The sequence below is a fragment of the Scylla paramamosain genome, chromosome 47, assembly GCF_035594125.1.
Source record: "Scylla paramamosain isolate STU-SP2022 chromosome 47, ASM3559412v1, whole genome shotgun sequence".
Lineage (NCBI taxonomy): Eukaryota > Metazoa > Arthropoda > Malacostraca > Decapoda > Portunidae > Scylla > Scylla paramamosain.
Genome location: NC_087197.1, coordinates 8170089 through 8191190, shown reverse-complemented (window position 1 = coordinate 8191190; position 21102 = coordinate 8170089).

Sequence of the window (21102 nt, the reverse complement as noted above, 5' to 3'; positions counted from 1 at the left end):
AAAAAATGTCTTTTTGGTAATATTATTTTATTTCGTCATATTGGTTGGTTTGCATTCGTTTTAGCGTTTTTCTACATAAAACGCCGAAAAGAAACGTTTTTAGTAATTTTGTTTTGGATTCCCATATAGATTGACTTCCATGTTATTTATCGTGTTGGTTCCTAACATGCTGAAAAATACTCATAAGACCGTTTTCTGGCAAAGACGTTTAATTTCCCCATATAGGTGGCTTTGCATGCACTTTAGGGGTTTGCTACATAACAGTCCGAAAAAAAAAGCTAAATTTAACTTTTTTAATAATGTTCTTATTTTTCATAATTTCCTGAATTTTGCCCAAATTTTGGCATCTCGGTATCTGTGAAGATGAATAAGAAAGAAAAAAAATATTGTATTTTTTTTTCATTTATTTATTGTTTCTCAATAAAGAGTGCTATTTGTGGCTTTTACCTTTTTGGTAATTAAGGAATTTAAAAACACTCATAATACACGTTTCTCGTAATCTCCTTTCATTTCCCGAAAATAGTGTTCTTTGCATGTATTTAAGCGTTTTTATAGGTAACATGATCAAAAACACTCAAAATACATGTTTTTGGTAATGTTATTCTGTTTCTCCATAAAGGGTGATTTGCATGCGTTTTAGCGTTTTGGTATGTAAGGAGTTAAAAACATTTAAAGGCAAGTAAAAGTTAGTTTTATTCCTATATTATGTGATTATACTGCTTTTTAGTGCTTTTTGGCATATCACGCTCAAAAACACTCAAAAGACACTTTTCTGATAATGTCATTTTTTTTCCCCCATAAAGTTAGTTTCGCATGTAATTTGGGATTTTCGTAACTAAGAATGTGAAAGACACTCAAAATACATACATTTGGTAAGGTAGTTCTGTTTCTCAATTAAAAGTGTTATTCATGAGTTTTAGCGTTTTGGTATGTAAGAAACTTCTCTATATACACGAGTTTTTGCGTTTTTTGCATTGTGGTTCTTGTAAAACTATAAAACACTCATTATACACGTTTCTCGTAATGTCCTTTTGCTTCCCAATATAGAGTGTTTTCCATCCATTTACGCGTTTTTTTTTTTGTAGTTAAAAAGCTAAAAAACACTTTTTGGTAATGTTATTCTATTTCTTCATATTTGTGGGTTTGCATCCGTTTTAGCGTTTTTCTACGTAAAACACTGAAAAGACACGTTTTCAGTAATTTTGTTTTGGATTCACATATTGACTGACTTCCATAATATTTATCGTTTTGGTGCCTAACATGCTGGAAAACACTGAAAAGACAGGTTTCTGGTAAAGTCGTTTAACTTCCTTATATAGGTGGCATGCACTTTAGAGTTTGGTACATAAAAATCCAAAAAAGTGCTATAATTGACTTTTTTGATAATGTTCTTTTTTCCACATAAATTCCCTGAATTTTGGCAGAATTTTGGCATCTTGGTACCTATGAAAATCGATATAAAATAAGCTATTTATTTATTTATTTATTTTTTCTCTATAAAGAGTGTTATTTATGTGTTTTAACGTTTTGTTACTTAAGGAATTTAAAAACGGCCCTAATACATGTTTCTCGTGATGTCCTTTCGTTTCCCAAACATAGGGTTCTTTGTAAGTATTTAAGCATTTTCATAGATAACATGATCAAAAGGACTTAAAACACATGTTTTTAGTAATGTTATTCTGCTTCTCCATTAAGGAGTTTTTTGCATGCGTTTTGGTTTGTAAGGAGGTCAAAAACACTTCAAGGCAAGTTGTTGGTAAAAGTTGGTTTTATTCCCATGTAATGTGCCCTGTTTTTTTTATATATATAATTTATTGCCTAAAACGCTCAAAAACACTCAAAAGACACTTCTGGTAATGTCATTTTTTTTCTAACATAGATTCGCGTTCTATTTAGGGTTTTGCTAACTAAGAATGTGAAAAACACTCAAAATACACGCATTTGGTAAGGTTGTTCTGTTTTTCAATTAATATTGTTATTCATGAGTTTCAGCATATTGGTATCTAAGAAACTTCTTTATATACACGAATTTTTTGCGTTTTTTGCCTTGTAGCTCTTGTGAACCACAAGTTCTTTTGCTTAAAAATAATAAGACACTCATTATACACGTTTCTCGTAATGTCCTTTTGTTTCCCAATAGGGAGTGCTTTGCATCCATTATCGCGTTTTTTTTTGTAGGTAACAAGCTCAAAAACACTCAAAATGTACCTTTTTGGTATTGTAGTTTTATTTCTTCTTATTGGTTGGTTTGCATCTGTTTAAGCGTTTTTCTACGTAAAAAACCGAAAAGACACGTTTTCAGTAATTTTGTTTTAGATTCCCATATAGAGTGACGCATGTTATTTACCGTTATGGTGCCTAACAAGCTGAAAACCACTCATAAGACAGTTTTCTGGCAAAGACGTTTAATTTCCCCATATAGGTGGCTTTGCATGCACTTTAGGGTTTGGTACATAACAGTACGAAAAAAAAGCTAAAATTAACTTTTTTGATAATTGACTCATAATTTCGTGAATTTTGCCCAAATTTTGCCAAAAACATGCAAAATGTATGTTTTTGGTAATGTTATTCTCTTTCTCCATAAAGTGTGTTTTGCTTGCGTTTTAGCGTTTTGGTACATAAGAACCTGAAAACACTTAAAAGCAAGTTCTTCGTAAAAATGTATTTTATTGCCATGTAAAGTGATTCCCCTGCTTTTTAGTGCTCTATTCCCTATCACGCTCAAAAACACTCAATAGACACTTTTCTCGTAATATCATTTTTTTCCCACATAAAGCTGGTTTCCCATGCAATTTGGGATTTTGGTAACTAAGAATGTGAAAAGCACTCAAAATACACGCATTTAGTAAAGTTGTTCTGTTTCTCAATAAAGAGTGTTATTCATGAGTTTCAGTATTTTGGTATCTAGGAAACTTTTCCATATACACGAGTTTTTGCGTTTTTTGCCTTTTGGTTCTTTTGAACTATAAAACATTAATTATACACTTTTCTCGCAATGTCCTTTTGTTTCCCAATTTAAAGTGCTTTTTTATCAATTTTCGAGTTTTTTTTTATAGGTAACAAGCTCAAAAACAAAATATATCTTTTTGGTAATGTTTTTCTACTTTTTGATATTGGTTGGTTTGCATTCTTTTTAGCGTCTTTTTACATAAAACACAGAGACACGTTTTCAGTAATTTTGTTTTGGTTTGCCATATAGAGTGAGTTCCTTATTATTGATCGTTTTGGTGCCTAACATGCTGAAAAACACTCAAAACACAGATTTCTAGTAAGGTCGTTTAATTTCCTCATATAGGAGGCTTTGCATGTACTTTACTGTTTGGTACATAACAGTCCGAAAAAAAGGTAATATCAACTTTTTTGATAATATTCTCTTATCATATAATTGCCCTTTTTTTTCCCAGAATTTTAGCATCTCGGTACCTATGAAGGTGAATAACAAAAAAAAAAAAGTTCTTTTATTTATTTATTTTTTATTTATTTATTTTTTTCTAAATAACGAGTGTTATTTGTGGGTTTTAGCTTTTTATTACTTAAGGAACTTAAAAACACTTATAATACACGTTTCTCGTAATGTCCTTACGTTTCCCAAACCTAAGGTTCTTTGCATGTATTTAAGCTTTTTTATAGATAACATTATCAAAAACACTCAAAATACATGTTTTTGGTAATGTTATTCTGTTTCTCCATAAAGTTTGTTTTCCATGCGTTTTAGCGGTTTGGTATGTGAGGAGCTCAAAAACACATATTGGCAAGTTCTTGGTAAAAATTGGTTTTATTCCTATGTAATGTGATTGCCCTGCTATTTAGTACTTCATTGCCTAACATGCTGAAAAACAATTAAAACACACTTCTGGTAATGTCATTTTTTTCCCTCATAAAGCTAGGTTCGCATGCTATTTAGGGTATTGCTAACTAGGAATATGAAAAATACTCAAAATACATGCATTTGCTAAGTTTGTTCTGTTTCTCAATTAAGATAGTTATTCATGAGTTTCAGCATTTTTGTATCTAAGAAACTTCTTTATATACACGATTTTTTGCGTTTTTTCTACGTAAAACACTGAGAAGATACATTTTCAGTAAATTTGTTTTGGATTCCCATATAGAGTGAGTTCCTTATTATTTATCATTTTGGTGCCTAACATGCTGAAAAACACTCAAAAGACAGATTTCTGGCAAGGTCGTTTAATTTCCTCATATAGGAGAGGCTTTGCATGCACTTTAGGGTTTGGTACATAACATTCCGAAAAAAAGGTAAAATTAACTTTTTTGATAATATTCTTTGGTTCATAAAATTTTCCTGAATTTTCCCAGAAATTTGGCATCTCGGTACCTATGAAGATGAAAATAAAAAATTCCTATTTTTTTTCTAAATAAAGAGTGTTATTTGTGGGTTTTAGCTTTTTGGTACTTAGGGAACTTAAAAAAAAAACACTGATAATCCACGTTTTTCGTAATGTCCTTCTGTGTCCCAAACATAATGTTCTTTGCATGTATTTAAGCGTTTTTTAGAGATAACATGATAAAAAACACACAAATTACATGTTTTTGGTAATGTTATTCTGTTCCTCCATAAAGTTTGTTTTGCATGGGTTTTAGCGGTTTTGTATATAAGGAGCTCAAAAACATTTAAAGGCAAGTTCTTGGTAAAAATTGGTTTTATTCCAATGAAAAGTGATTGCTTGCTTTTTAGTGCTTTATTGCCTATCACGCTCAGAAACATTCAAAGGACATTTTTCTAGAAATGTCATGTTTTCCCATATAAATCTGGTTTCGCATAAAATTTGCGTTTTTAGTAACTAAGAATATGAAAAACACTCAAAACACACGAATTTGGTAAGGTTGTTCTGTTTCTCAATTAAGAGTGTTATGAGTTTCATCATTTTGGTATCTAGGAAACTTTTCCATATACACGTGTTTTTGCGTTTTTTGCCTTGTTGTTCTTCTGAACTATAATACATTCATTATACACTTTTCTCGCAATGTCCCTCTGTTTCCCAATATAGAGTGCTTTGTATTAATTTTAGCATTTTTTTATAGGTAACAAGCTCAAAAAGACTCAAAATATACCTTTTTGGTAATTTTTTTTCTATTTCTTGATATTGGTTGGTTTGCATCGATTTTAGCATTTTTCTACGTAAAACACTGGGAACACACGTTTTCAGTAATTTTGTTTTGGATTCCCATATAAAGTGAGTTCCTTATTTATTTATCTTTTCGGTGCCTAACATTCTGAAAAACACTCAAAAGACAGATTTCTTTTAATGTCGTTTAATTTCCTCATATAGGAGGCTTTGCATGCACTTTAGGGTTTGGTATATACCAGTCCGAAAAAAAAAACTAAAATTAACTTTTTTGATAATTTTCTTTTATCATATAATACCCCGGAATTTCCCCAGAATTTTGGCATCTCGGTATCTATGAAGATGATTAACAAAAAAAAAAAATCCTATTTTTTTCATTTTTTATTTATTTAGTTTCTCTAAATAAAGAGAGTTATTTGTGGGATTTAGCTTTTTAATACTTAAGGAACTTAAAAACACTCATAATACATATTTCTCGTAATGTCCTTTCGTTTCCCAAACATAAGGTTCTTTGCATGTATTTAAATACATGTTTTTGGTAATGTTATTCTTTTTGTCCATAAAAGGTGTTTTGCATGCATTTTAGCGTTTTGGTATGTAATGAGCTCAAAAAAAAAAAAGGAAGTTCTTGGTAAAAGTTGGTTTTATTCCCATGTAATGTGATTGCCCTGCTTTTTAGTGGTTTATTGCCTAACACTCTCAAAAACACTCGAAAGACATTTTCTGGTAATATTATTTTTTTCCCGCATGGAATTTGGAGTTTTGGTAACTAAAAATGTGAAAAACACTCAAATTACAGGCATTTAGTAAGGTTGTTCTGTTTTTTAATTAAAAGTGTTATTCATGAGCTTCAGTATTTTGGTATGTAAGAAACTTCTCTAATACAAACATTTGGTAAGGTAGTTCTGTTTCTCAATTAAAAGAGTTATTCATGAGTTTCAGCATTTTGGTGTGTAAGAAACTTCTTTATGTACACGAGTTTTTGCGTTTTTTGCCTTGTGGTTCTTGTGAAACTATAAAACACTCATTATACACGTTTCTCGTAATGTCCTTTTGCTTCCCAATATAGAGTGCTTTCCATCCATTTTCGCGTTTTTTGTAGGTAACAATTTCAAAAACACTCAAAATATACCTTTTTGGTAATGTTATTCTATATCTTCATTTTGTTTGGTTTGCATCCGTTTTAGCGTTATTGTACATAAAACTGCGAAAAGACACGTTTTCAGTAATTGTGTGTTGGATTCCTATATAAATTGACTTCCTTGGGTTTTATCGTGTTGGTTCCTAACATGCTGAAAAACACTCATAAGACGGTTTTTTGGCAAAGAGGTTTAATTTTTCCATATCATAATTTTTCCAAGTGCTTTGCATACACTTTAGGGGTTTGGTACATAAAAGTCCGAAAAAAAAGCTAAATTTAACTTTTTTGATAATGTTCTTATTTCATATAATTTCCTGAACTTTCACCGAATTTTGGCATCTCGTTACCTGTGAATATGAATAAGAATGAAAAAAAAAATATCGTTTTTTTTATTTCTTTATTTATTTTTTCTCAATAAAGAGTGTAATTTGTGGCTTTTAGCTTTTTCGTACTTAATGAACTTAAAAACACGCATAATACACTTTTCTCGTAATGTCCTTTCGTTGAGGGTTGTTTGCATGTACTGAAGTGTTTTTATTGGTAACATGATCAAAAACACTCAAAAAACATGTTTTTGGTAATGTTATTCTGTTTCACAATAAAGTGTATTTTGCATGCGTTTTAGTGTTTTGGTATATAAGGAGCTCAAAAACACTTATAAGCAAGTTCTTATTAAAAATTGGTTTTATTTCAATGTAATGTCATTGCCCTGCTTTTTAGTGCTTTATTACCTAACACGGTCAAAAACACTCAAAAGACATTTTTCTGGTAATGTTATTTTTTTTCCCACATAAAGCTGGTTTCGTATGGAATTTGGGGTTTTGGTAACTAAGAATGCAAAAAGCACTCAAAAAACACACTTTTAGTAAGATTGTTCTGTTTCTCAATTAAGAGTGTTGTTCATGAGTTTCAGCATTTTGGTATCTAGGAAACTTCTTCATATACACTAGTTTTTGCATTTTTTGCCTTGGGGTTCTTTTGAACTATTAAACACTCATTATACACTTTTCTTGCAATGTCCTTTTCTTTCCCATTATAGAGTACTTTGCATCAATTTTCTTGTTTCTTTTATAGGTAACAAGCTCAAAAACACTCAAAATATACCTTTTTGGTAATGTTTTTCTATTTCTTTATATTGGTTTGTTTCCATCCGTTTTAGCATTTTTCTACGTAAAACGCTGAGAAGACACGTTTTCAGTAATTTTTTTTTGAATTCCCATATAGAGTGAGTTCCTTATTATTCATTGTTTTGGTGCCTAACATGCTGAAGAACGCTCAAAAGAGAGATTTCTGATAAGGTCGTTTAATTTCCTCATATAGGAGGCTTTGCATGCACTTTTGTGTTTGGTACATAAGTCCCCCCAAAAAAAGCTAAAATTAACTTTTTTGATAATATTCTTTTATTATATAATTGCGCTGAATTTTTACCAGAATTTTGGCATCTCGGTACCTATGAAGATAAACAAAACAAAAAAAATCCTATTTTTTTAATTTTTTATTTATTTATTTATTTTTTCTCAATGAAGAGTGTTATTTATGGAATTTACCTTTTTGTTACTTAAGGAACTTAAAAACACTAATAATACGCGTTTCTTGTAATGACCTTTCGTTTCCCAAACAAAAGGTTCTTTGCATGTATTTAAGCGTTTTTTATAGATAACATGATCAAAAACACTGAAAATACTAGGTTTTGGTAATGTTATTCTGTTTCTCCATAAAGTGTGTTTTGCATGCGTTTGAGCAGTTTTGTATATAAGGAGCTCAAAAACACTTATGGTAAGTTCTTGGTAAAAAATTATTTTATTCCAATGTAATGTGATTGCCCTGCTTTTGAGTGGTTTATTACCTATCACGCTGAAAAACACTCAAAAGGCACTTTTCTGGTAAATTCTTTTTTTTTTCCCCACAAAGCTATTTTTGCATGTAATTTGGGGTTTTTGGTAACTAAGAAAGTGAAAAGCATTTAAAATCCACGCATTTAGTAAGGTTGTTCTTTTTCTCAATTAAGAGTGTTATTCATAAGTTTCAGCATTTTAGTATCTAGGAAATCTCTCCATATACACGAGTTTTTGCGTTGTTTGCTTTGTGGTTCTTTTTAACTATAAAACACTCATTATACACTTTTCTTGCAATGTCCTCTTGTTTCCCAATATAGAGTGCTTTGCATGAATTTTCGCGTTTTTGTAGGTAAAAAGATCAAAAACTCTCAAAATATACCTTTTTGGAAACGTTTTTCTATTTCTTGATATTGGTTGGTTTGCATCCGTTTTTACGTTTTTCTACGTAAAACACTGAGAAAACACGTTTTCTGTAACTTTGTTTTGGATTCCCATATAGAGTGAGTTCCTTATTATTTATCGTCTCGGTGCCTAACATGCTAAAAAACACACAAAACACAGATTTCTGGAAATATCGTTTAATTTCCTCATAATGAAGGCTTTGCATGCACTTTAGGGTTTGGTACATAACTCCGAACAGAAAAAGCTGAAATTAACTTTTTTGATAATATTCTTTTATCACATAATTGCCCTGAATTTTCCCAGAATTTTGGCATCTCGGTACCTATGAAAATGAATAAAAAAAAAAAATCATATTTATTTCATTTTTTATTATTTATTTTTTAAATAAAGAGTGTTATTTGTGGGTTTTAGCTTTTTGGTACTAAAGGAATTAAAAAAAAAACACTCATAATACATGTTTCTCGTAATGTCCTTTCGTTTCCCAAATATAAGGTTCTTTGCATGTATTTAAGCGTTTTTATAAATAACATGATCAAAAACACTGAAAATACATGTATTTGGTAATGTTTTTCTCTTTCTCCATAAAATGTATTTTGCATGCGTTTTAGCGTTTTGGTATATAAGGAGCTCAAAAACACTTAAAGGCATGTTCTTGGTAAAATTTGGTTTTATTCCCATGTAATGTGATTGCCCTGGTTTTTAGTGCTTTATTTTCATAACACGCTCAAAAAAAAACACTAAAAAAATATGTAAAGCCTCCCATGTGAGGAAATTAAAGACCTTACCAGAAATCTGTCTTTTGAGTGTTTTTCAGCTTGTTAGGCACCAAAAAGATAAATAATAAGGAACTCACTCTATGTGGGAATCCAAAAAAATATTACTGAAAATGTGTCTTCTCAGCGTTTTACGTAGAAAAACGCTAAAATTGACGCAAACCAACCAATATCAAGTAGCAGAAAAACATTACCAAAAATATATATTTTGAGTGTTTTTGAGCTTGTTACCTATAAAAAAAAAACGCAAAAAATTGATACAAAGCACTCTATATTGGGAAACAAAGGGACATTGCGAGAAAAGTGTATAATGAATGTTTTATAGTTCAAAAAAACACAAGGCAAAAAACGCAAAAACTCGTGTATATGGAGAAGTTTTCTAGACACCAAAATGTTGAAACTCATGAATAACACTCTTAATTGAGAAACAGCACAACCTTACTAAATGCGTGTCAAAAACACTAAACGGCAAGTTCTTCGTAAAAGTTGGTTTTATTCCCATGTAATGTGATTGCTCTGCTTTTTAGTGCTTTATTGCCTAACAGTCTCAAAAACACTCAAAGACACTTTTCTGGTAATGTCATTTTCCCATATAAAGCTAGTTTCGCATGGAATTTGGGATTCTGGTAACTAAGAATGTAAAAAAAACACTCATTCCGTAAGGTTGCTCTGTTTCTTGATTAAGAAAGTTATTCATGAGTTTCAGCATTTTGGTATCTTGAAAACTTCTCCACACATACGAGTTTTTGCGTTTTTTGCCTTGTGATTCTGGTGAAACTATAAAACGCTCATTATACACGTTTTTCGTTATGTCCTTTTTTTTTTCCTAATATACAGTGCTTTCCATCCATTTTTGTGTTTTTTTTATGTAACAAGATAAAAAACACACAAAATATACTTTTCTGGTAATATTATTCTATTTTTTCATATTGGTTGGTTGGTTTGCATCCGTTTTAGCGTGTTTTTACGTAAATCTTTTAAAAGACACGTTTTCAGTAATTTTGTTTTGGATTTCCATATAGAGTGACTTTCATATTATCTATCGTTTTGGTACCTAACATGCGAAAAAACACTCAAAAGACAGGTTTTTTGTAAAGTCGTTAAATTTTCCCAAATAGGTGGCTTTGCATACACTTTATGGTTTGGTACATAACTCCGAAAAAAGGTAAAATTATCTTTTTCGATAATGTTCTTTTTTCCACATAATTTCCCTGAATTTTGGCAGAATTTTGGAATCTTGGTACCTATGAATATCAATAACAAAAAAATAAATATGCTATTTTTTTTCTCTATAAAGAGTGTTAATTGTAGGTTTTAACGTTTTGGTACTTAAGGAACTTAAAAACATTCATAATACACATTTCTCGTAATGTCCTTTCGTTTCCCAAATATAGGGATCTTTGCATGTGTTTAAGTGTTTTTATAGGTAACATGATTAAAAACACGTTTCTCGTAATGTCCTTTTGTTTCCCAATAGGGAATGCTTTGCATCCATTTTTGCGTTTTTTTGTAGGTAACAAGGTCAAAAACACTCAAAATGTACCTTTTTAGTAATGTTATTTTATTTCTTCCTATTGGTTGGTTTGCATCCGTTTTAGCGTTTTTCTACGTAAAACACCGAAAAGACACGTTTTCAGTAATTTTGTTTTAGATTCCCATATAGAGTGACTTGCATGTTATTTACCGTTATGGTGCCTAACAAGTTGAAAAACACTCGTAACACAGTTTTCTGGCAAAGACGTTTAATTTCCCCATATAGGTGGCTTTGCATGCACTTTAGGGTTTGCTACATAACAGTACGAAAAAAAAAACTAAATTTAATTTTTTTGATAATGTTCTTATTTCACATAATTTCCTGAATTTTGCCCAAATTTTGGCATCTCGGTACCTGTGAAGATGAAAAAGAAAGAAAAAAATATCGTATTTTTTTATTTATTTTTTTTTCTCAATAAAGAGTGTTATTTGTGGCTTTTAGCTTTTTGATAAATAATGATCTTAAAAACACTCGTAATACACGTTTCTCGTAATGTCCTTTAATTTCCTAAAAATAGGGTTCTTTGCATGTATTTAAGCGTTTTTATTGGTAACATGATCAAAAACACTCAAAATATATGTTTTTGGTAATGCTATTCTCTTTCTCCATGAAGTGTGTTTTGCATGCGTTTTAGCGTTTTGGTATATAAGGAGCTCAAAACACTTAAAGGCAAGTTCTTGGTAAAAATTGATTTTATTACCATGTAAAGTGATTCCCAGGTTTTTAGTGCTTTATTGCCTATCAAGCTCAAAAACTCTCAAAAGACACTTTTCTGGTAATGTCATTTTTTTTCCCACATAAAGCTGGTTTCGCATTCAATTTAGGATTTTGGTAACTAAGAATGTGAAAAGCACTCAAAATACACGCATTTAGTAAAGTTGTTCTGTTTCTCAATTAAGAGTGTTATTCAGGAGTTTCAGCATTTTTGTATCTACGAAACTTCTCCATATACACGAGTTTTTGCGTTTTTTGCCTTGTGGTTCTTGTAAACTATAAAACATTCATTATACACTTTTCTCGCAATGTCCCTTTGTTTTCCAATATAGAGTGCTTTGTATCAATTTTCGCGTTTTTTTTTTTTTAGGTAACAAGCTCGAAAACACTCAAAATATACCTTTTTGGTAATGTTTTTCTACTTCTTGATATTTGTTTGTTTCCATCCGTTTTAGCGTTTTTCTACGTAAAACACTGAGAAGACACGTTTCCAGTAATTTTGTTTTGGTTTGCCATATAGAGTGAGTTCCATATTATTTATCGTTTTGGTGCCTAACATGCTGAAAAACGCTCAAAACACAGATTTCTGGTAAGCCTCATATGGAGGCTTTAGTGTTTGGTACATAACAGTCCGAAAAAAAGCTAATATCAACTTTTTTTTTTTAATATTCTCTTATCATATAATTGCCCTAATTTTTCCCGGAATTTTGGCATGTCGGTACCTATGAAGGTTAATAACAAAAAAAGAAAAGAAACACCTTTCATTGATTTTTTTTTTTTTTTTTTTTCTAAATAATGAATGTTATTTGTGGGTTTTAGCTTTATGGAAGTTAAGGAACTTAAAAACACTCATAATACACGTTTCTCGTAATGTATTTAAGCGTTTTTATAGATAACATTATCAAAAACACTCAAAATACATCTTTTTGGTAATGTTATTCTTGTTCTCCATAAAGTTTGTTTTGCATGCGTTTTAGCGGTTTAGTATATAAGGAGCTCAAAAACACTTAAAGACAAATTCTTCGTAAAAGTTGTGATTATTCCCATGTAATGTGATCTTTCTGCTTTTTAGTGATTTGTTGCATATCACGCTGAAAAACACTCAAAAGACACTTTTCTGGTATTGTCATTTTTTTTCCCAAATGATGGTAGTTTCGCATGTAATTTGGCATTTTCGTAACTAAGAATGTGAAAAACACTCAAAATACTCAATTTCGTAAGGTACCTCTGTTAATCGATTAAAAGTGTTATTCATGCATTTATTCATTTTGGTATGTAAAAAATTTCTCTATATAGACGAGTTTTTGCGTTTATTGCCTTGTGATTCTTTTAAAACTATAAAACACTCATTATAAACATTTCTCGTAATATCCTTTTGTTTCCTAATATAGAGTGCTTTACATCGATTTTTTGCATTTTTTGTAGGTAACAAGCTCAAAAACATTCAAAATATATCTTTATATAACTTCCTTATATAGGTGGCTTTGCATGCATTTTAGGGTTTGGTACATAACAATCCGAAAAAAAAACTATAATTAACTTTTATGATAATATTGTTTTTTCCACATAAATTCCGTGAATTTTGACAGAATTTAGCATATCGGTACCTATGAAGATGAATAACCAAAAAAAAAAAATCCCATTTTTTTATTTATTTATATTTCTAAAAAGTGTTATTTGTGGGTTTTAGCTTTTTGCTACTGAAGGAAATTAAAATCACTCATAATACACGTTTCTCGTAATGTTCTTTCGTTTCCCAAAAATAAGGTTCTTTACATGTATTTAAGCATTTTTTATACATAACATGATCAAAAACACTCAAAATACATGTATTTTGTAATGTTATTCTGTTTCTCCATAAAATGTATTTTGCATGCGTTTTAGCGTTTTGGTACGTAAGGAGCTCAAAAACACTTAAATTTTCTTGGTAAAATTTGGTTTTATTCCCATGTAATGTGATTGCCCTGGCATTTAAGGCTTTATTGCGTAACACGCTCAGAAACACTTAAAAGACATGCAAAGCCTTCCATATGAGGAAATTAAAGACCTAACAAGAAATATGTCTTTTCAGTGTTTTTCACCATATTAGGCACCAAAACGATAAATAATAAGGAACTCACTCTATGTGGAATCCAAAAGAAAATTACTGAAAACGTGTCTTCTCAGTGTTTTACGTAGAAAAACGCTAAAACTGATACAAACCAACCAATATCAAGAAGCAGAATAACATTAACAAAAATGTATATTTTGAGTGTTTTTGTGCTTGTTTCCTACAAAAAAAAAAAAACGCAAAAATTGATACTCTATATTGGGAAACAAAGGGGCATTGCGAGAAAAGTATACGAGTATAATGCATGTTTTATAGTTCAAAAAAACCACAAGGCAAAAAACGCAAAAACTCGTGTATATGCTGAAACTCATGAATAACACTCTCAATTGAGAAATAGAGCAACCTTACTAAATGCGTGTCAAAAACACTAAAAGGCAAGTTCTTCGTAAAAGTTGGTTTTATTCCCATGAAATGTGATTGCCCTGCTTTTTAGTGCTTTATTGCCTAACACGCTCAAAAACACTCAGACACTTTTCTGATAATGTCATTTTTTTCCTACATAAAGCTAGTTTCGCATGGAATTTGGGGTTTTGGTAACTAAGAATGTAAAATAACACTCAAAATACACGCATTTAGTAAGGTTGTTCTGTTTCTTGATTAGAGTGTTATTCATGAGTTTCATTATTTTGGTATCTTAGAAACTTCTCCATATAGTCGAGTTTTTGCGTTTTTTGCCTTGTGATTCTGGTGAAACTATAAAACACTCATTATACACGTTTCTCGTTATGTCCTTTTTTTTTTTTTTACTTATATAGAGTGCTTTGCATATATTTTCGCATTTTTTTTATGTAACAAGCTCAAGAACACACAAAATATATGTTTTGGTAATGTTATTCTATTTCTTCATATTGGTTTGTTTGCATCTGTTTTAGCGTTTTTCTACGTAAATCTTTTTAAAGACACGTTTCCAGTAATATTGCTTTGGATTTCCATATAAAGTGACTTTCATATTATTTATCGTTTTGGTGCCTAAAATGCTTTTTGGTGCCTTTTGCCTCCCAATATAGAGTGCTTTCCATCCATTTTCGCGTTTTTTTTAGGTAACAAAATCAAAAACACTCAAAATATACCTTTTTGGTAATGTTATTCTATTTCTTCATTTTGGTTGGTTTGCATCCGTTTTAGCGTTTTTTTACGTAAAACACCGAAAAGACGCGTTTTCAGTAATTTATTTTTGGATTCCCATATACATTGACTTCCTTGTGTTTTATCGTGTTGGTTCCTAACATGCTGAAAAACCCTCATAAGTCACTTTTCTTGCAAAGACGTTTAATTTCCCCATATAGGTGGCTTTCCATGCAATTTAGGGGTTTGGTACATAACAGTCCGAAAAAAAAAGCTAAATGTAACTTTTTTGATAATGTTCTTTTTTTATATAATTTCCTGAACTTTGCCCGAATTTTGGCACCTCCTTACCTGTGAAGATAAATAAGAATGAAAAAAAAATATCGTATTTTTTTATTTATTTATTTATTTTTTCTCAATAAAGAGTGTAATTTGTGGCTTTTAGCTTTTTCGTACTTAATGAACTTAAAAACACTCATAATACACGTTTCTCATAATGTCCTTTCGTTTCCTAAAAATAGGGTTCTTTGCATGTATTTAAGCGTTTTTATTGGTAACATGAACAAAAACACTCAAAATACATGTCTTTGGTAATGTTATTCTGTTTCACCCTAAAGTGTATTTTGCATGCATTTTAGTGTTTTGGTATATAAGGAGCTCAAATACACTTAAAGGCAAGTTCTTGTTAAAAATTGGTTTTATTTCAATGTAATGTGATTGCCCTGCTTTTTAGTGCTTTATTGGCTAACACGCTCATAAACACTCAAAAGACATTTTTCTGGTAATGTCATTTTTTTCCCACATAAAGCTGGTTTCGCATGCAATTTGGGGTTTTGGTAACTAAGGATGTGAAAAGCACTCAAAATACACGCATTTAGTAAGATTGTTCTGTTTCTCAATTAAAAATGTTGTTCCAGAGTTTCAGCATTTTGGAATGTAAGAAACTTCTCTATATACACGAGTTTTTGCGTTTTTTGCCTTGTAGTGCTTGTGAAACTATAAAACACTCATTATACATGTTTCTCGTAATGTCCTTTTGCTTCCCAATATAGAGAGCTTTCCATCTATTTTCGCGTTTTTTGTAGGTAACAATTTGAAAAATGCTCAAAATATACCTTTTTGGTAATGTTTTTCTATTCCTTCATATTGGTTGGTTTGCATCCGTTTTAGCATTTTTCTACGTAAAACACCGAAAAAACACGTTTTTAGTAATATTGTTTTGGATTCCTATATAGATTGACTTCCATGTTATTTATCGTGTTGGTTCCTAAGATGCTGAAAAACTCTCATAAGACCGTTTTCTGGCAAAGACGTTTAATTTCCCCATGCACTTTAGTGGTTTGGTACATAATAGTCCGAAAAAAAAACTAAACTTAACTTTTTTCATAATGTTCTTATTTCACATAATTTCCTGAATTTTGCCCGAATTTTGGTATCTCGGTACCTGTGAAGATGAATAAGAATGAAAAAAAATATCGTATTTTTTTTTATTTATTTATTGTTTCTCAATAAAGAGTGTTATTTGTGGCTTTTAGCTTTTTGGTAATTAATGAACTTAAAAACACTCATAATACACGTTTCTCGTAATCTCCTTTCGTTTCCTATAAATAGAGTTCTTTGCATGTATTTTAGCGTTTTCATTGGTAACATGATAAAAAACACTCAAAATATATGTTTTTGTTAATATTATTCTTTTTCACCATAAAGAGTGTTTTGCATGCGTTTTAGTGTTTTGGTATATAAGGAGCTCAAAAAACACTTAAAGGCAAGTTCTTAGTAAAAATTCGTTTTCCTCCAATGTAATGTGATTGCCTTCCTTTTTAGTGCTTTATTGCCTATCACGCTCAAAAACACTCAAAAGACACTTTTCTGCTAGTCTTTTTTTTTCCCACAAATCTATTTTCGCATGCAATTTGGGCTTTTGGTAACTAAGAATGTGAAAAGCACTCAAAATACACACATTTATTAAGGTTGTTGTTTCTAAATTAGGAATGTTATACATAAGTTTCAGCATTTTTGTATCTAGGAAAACTCTCCATATACACGAGATTTTGCGTTTTTTGCCTTGTGGTTCTTTTGAACTATAAAACACTAATTATACACTTTTCTTGCAATGTTCTTTTGTTTTCCAATATAGAGTGCTTTGCATCAATTTTCGCGTTTTTTTGTAGGTAATAAGCTCAAAAACACTCAAAATATACGTTTTTAGTAACGTTTTTCTATTTCTTTATATTGGTTGCTTTGCATCCGTTTTAGCGTTTTTCTACGTAAAACACTGAGAAGATACGTTTTCAGTAACTTTGTTTTGGATCCCCATATAGAGGTGAGTTCCTTATTATTTATCGTTTTGGTGCTTAACATGCTAAAAAACACTCAAAACACAGATTTCTGGTAAGGTCGTTAAATTTCTTCATATAGAAGGCTTTGCATGCACTTTAGGGTTTGGTACATAGCAGTTCGAAAAAAAAGCTGAAATTAACTTTTTTAATAATATTCTTTTATCATACGATTGCCCTGAATTTTCCCAGAATTTTGGCATCTCGGTACTATGAAGATGAATAACAAAAAAAAAAAAAAAATCCAATTTTTTATATATTTTTTTATTTTTTTTTATTTTCTAAATAAAGAGTGTTATTTGTGGGTTTTAACTTTTTGGTACTTAACAAACTTAAAAAAAACACTCATAATACACGTTTCTCGTAATGTCCTTTTGTTTCCCAAACATAATGTTCTTTGCATGTATTTAAGCGTTTTTATAGATAACATTATCAAAAAACCCTCAAAATATATGTTTTTGGTAATGTTATTCTGTTTCTCCATAAAGATTGTTTTGCATGCGTTTTAGCGGTTTGTTATTTAAGGAGCTAAAAACACCTAAAGGCAAGTTTTTGGTATAAATTGGTGTTATTCTAATTTAATTTCATTGCCGTGCTTTTTAGTGCTTTATTGCCTATCACGCTCAAAAACACTTAAAAGACACTTTTCTGGTAATGTCCTTTTTTTCTCACATAAAGGTGGTTTCGCATGTAGTTTGGGGTTTTGATAACTAAGAATGTGAAAAGCACGCAAAATACACGCATTTAGTAAGGTTGTTCTGTTTCTCAGTTAAGAGTGCTATTCATGAGTTTCAGCATTTTGGTATCTAGGAACATTCTCCATATACACGAGTTTTTGTGTTTTTTGCCTTTCGTTTGAACTATAAAAAACTCATTATACACTTTTCTTGCAAAGTCCTTTTCTTTTCTTATGTAGAGTGCTTTGCATCAATTTTCCCGTTTTTTTTCTAGGTAACAAGCACAAAAACACTCAAAATATGCCTTTTTGGTAATGTTTTTCTATTTGTTGATATTGGTTGGTTTGCATCCGTTTCAGCGTTTTTCTACGTAAAACTCTGAAAAGTTTTCAGCAATTTTGTTTTGGATTCTCATATAGGGTGAGTTTCTTATTATTTATCGTTTTGGTGCCTAACATGCTGAAAAACACTCCAAAAACAGATTTCTGGAAAGGTCGTTTAATTTCCTCATATAGGAGTCTTTGGATGCACTTTAGGGTTTGGTATATAACAATCCGAAAAAAAAGGTAAAATTAACTTTTTTGATAATTTTCTTTTATCATATAACAGCCCTGAATTTTCCCAGAATTTTGGAATGTCGGTACCTATGAAGATGAATAATAAAAAAAAAAATCCTTTTTTTTATTTTCTTACTTTTTTTGTAAATAAAGACTGTTATTTGTAGGTTTTATTTTTTTGGTACTTAAACTTAAAAACACTTATAATACACATTTCTCGTAATGTCCTTTCGTTTCGCAAACATAAGGTTCTTTATATGTATTTAAGCCTTTTTATAGATAACATGATCAAAACCCAAAAAATATATGTTTTTGGTAATTTTATTCTGTTTCTCCATAAAAGGTGTTTTGCATGCGTTTTAGCGTTTTGGTATGTAATGAGCTCAAAAACACTTAAAGGCAAGTTCTTGGTAAAAGTTGTTTTTATTCCCATGTAATGTTATTACCCTGCTTTTTAGTGCTTTATTGCCTAACACGCTCAAAACACTCAAAAGACACTTTTCTGGTAATATAATTTATTTCCCACATAAAGCTAGTTTTGCATGGAATTTGGGAATGTGAAAAAGAATGTGAAAAAAAATCAAAACACAGGCATTAATAAGGTTTTTCTATTTCTTATTTAAAAGTGTTATTCATGATTTTCAGCATTTTGGTAGGTAAGAAACTTTTCTAATACACACATTTGGTAAGGTATTTCTGTTTCAAAATTAAAAGTGTTATTCATGAGTTTCATCTTTTTGGTATGTAAGAAACTTCTTTATGTACACGAGTGTTTTAGTTTTTTACCTTGTGGTTCTTGTCAAACTATAAAACACTCATACACGTTTCTCGTAATGTCCTTTTCTTTGCCAATATAAAGTGCTTTCCATCCATTTTTTGCTTTTTTTGTAGGTAACAAGCTCAAAAACACATCAAAATATATCTTTTTGGTAATGTTATTCTATTTCTTCTTATTGTTTGGTTTACATCCGTTTTAGTGTTTTTTTTTTTAAGTAAATCACTGAAAAGACACGTTTTCAGTAATATTGTTGAAATTGCTGAAAAACACTCAAAAGACAGGTTTCTGGTAAAGTCGTGAAATTTCCCCAAATAGGTGGATTTGCATGCACTTCAGGGTTTGTACATAACTCCGGAAAAAGGCTAAAATTATTTTTTTTTATAAAGATTTTTTTTACAAAATTTCCATGAATTTTGCCAGAATTTTGGCATCTCGGTACCTATGAAGATGAATAACAAAAAAATTTTTTTTTTTTCTCTATAAAGAGTGTTATTTGTGGGTTTTAGTTTTTTGGTACTTAAGGAACTTAAAAACACTCATAATACACGATTTTCGTAATGTCCTTTTGTTATACAAACATTGGGTCCTTTACATGTATTTAAGCGTTTTTATAGGTTACATGATAAAAAAAAAACTCAAAATACATGTTTTTGGTAATGTTATTCTGTTTCTCCATAAAGGGTGTTTTGCATGCGTTTTAGCAATCTGGTATGTAAGGAGTTAAAAAACACTTAAAGGCAAGTTCTTCGTAAAAGTTTTCGTAAAAGGTTTTATTCCCATGTAATGTGATTGTTCTGCTTTTTAGTGCTTTGTTGCATATCACGCTCAAAAACACTAAAAAGACACTTTTTTTGGTAATGTCATTTTTTTTTCCACATAAAGGTAGTTTCGCATGTAATTTGGCATTTTCGTAACTAAAAATGTGAAAAACACTCAAAATACACATATTTGGTAAGGTAGTTCTGTTTCTTTATTAAAAGTGTTATTCATGCATTTCAGCATTTTGGTATGTAATAAACTTCTCTATATACACGAATTTTTGCGTTTTTTGCCTTGCGGTTCGTGTGAAACTATAAAACACTCATTATACACGTTTTTCGTAATGTTCTTTTGTTTCCCAATATAGAGTGCTTTCCATCCATTTTCGCATTTTTTGTAGGTAACAAGCTGAAAAACACTCAAAATATATCTTTTTGGTAATGTTATTGTATTTCTTCATATTGGTTGGCTTGCATCCGTTTTAGCGTTTTTCTTCGTAAATCACTTAAAAGACACGTTTTCAGTAGTATTGTTGAAATTGCTGGAAAAAACACTCAAAAGACAGATTTCTGGTAAAGTCGTGTAATTTCCCCATATAGGTGTCTTTGCATGCACTTCTGGGATTGGTACATAATTCCGGAAAAAAGCTAAAAAAAAATTTTTTATAATGTGTTTTTTACATAATTTCCCTGAATTTTGCCTGAATTTTGGCATCTTCATACCTATTTAGATGAATAACAAAAAAAGAAAAAACTATTTTTTTAGTTATTTATTTTTTCTCTATTTGTGGGTTTTAGTTTTTTGGTACTTAAGGAACTTAAAAACAATCATAATACACGATTTTCGTAATGTCCTTTCGTTTCACAGACATAGGGTTCTTTGCATGTATTTAAGCGTTTTTATAGGTAACATGATCAAAAACACTCAAAATAATGTAACAAAAGGATGTATAAATGTAATTTGGGATTTTCGTAACTAAAAGTGTGAAAAACACTCAAAATACACACATTTGGTAAGGTAGTTCTGTTTCTCAATTAAAAGTGTTATTCATGAGTTTTAGCATTTTGGTATGTAAGAAACTTCTCTATATACACGAGTTTTTGCGTTTTTTTTTCTTGTGGTTCTTGTGAAACTATAAAACAATCATTATACACGTTTCTCTAAATGTCCTCTTTTCTTCCCAATATAGAGTGCTTTTACATCCATTTTCGCGTTTTTTTCTAGGTAAAAAGCCCCAAAACACGTTTTGGTAATGTTATTCTACTTCTTCATATTCGTTGCTTTGCATCCGTTTTAGCGTTTTTTCTACGTAAAACGCTGAAAAGACACGT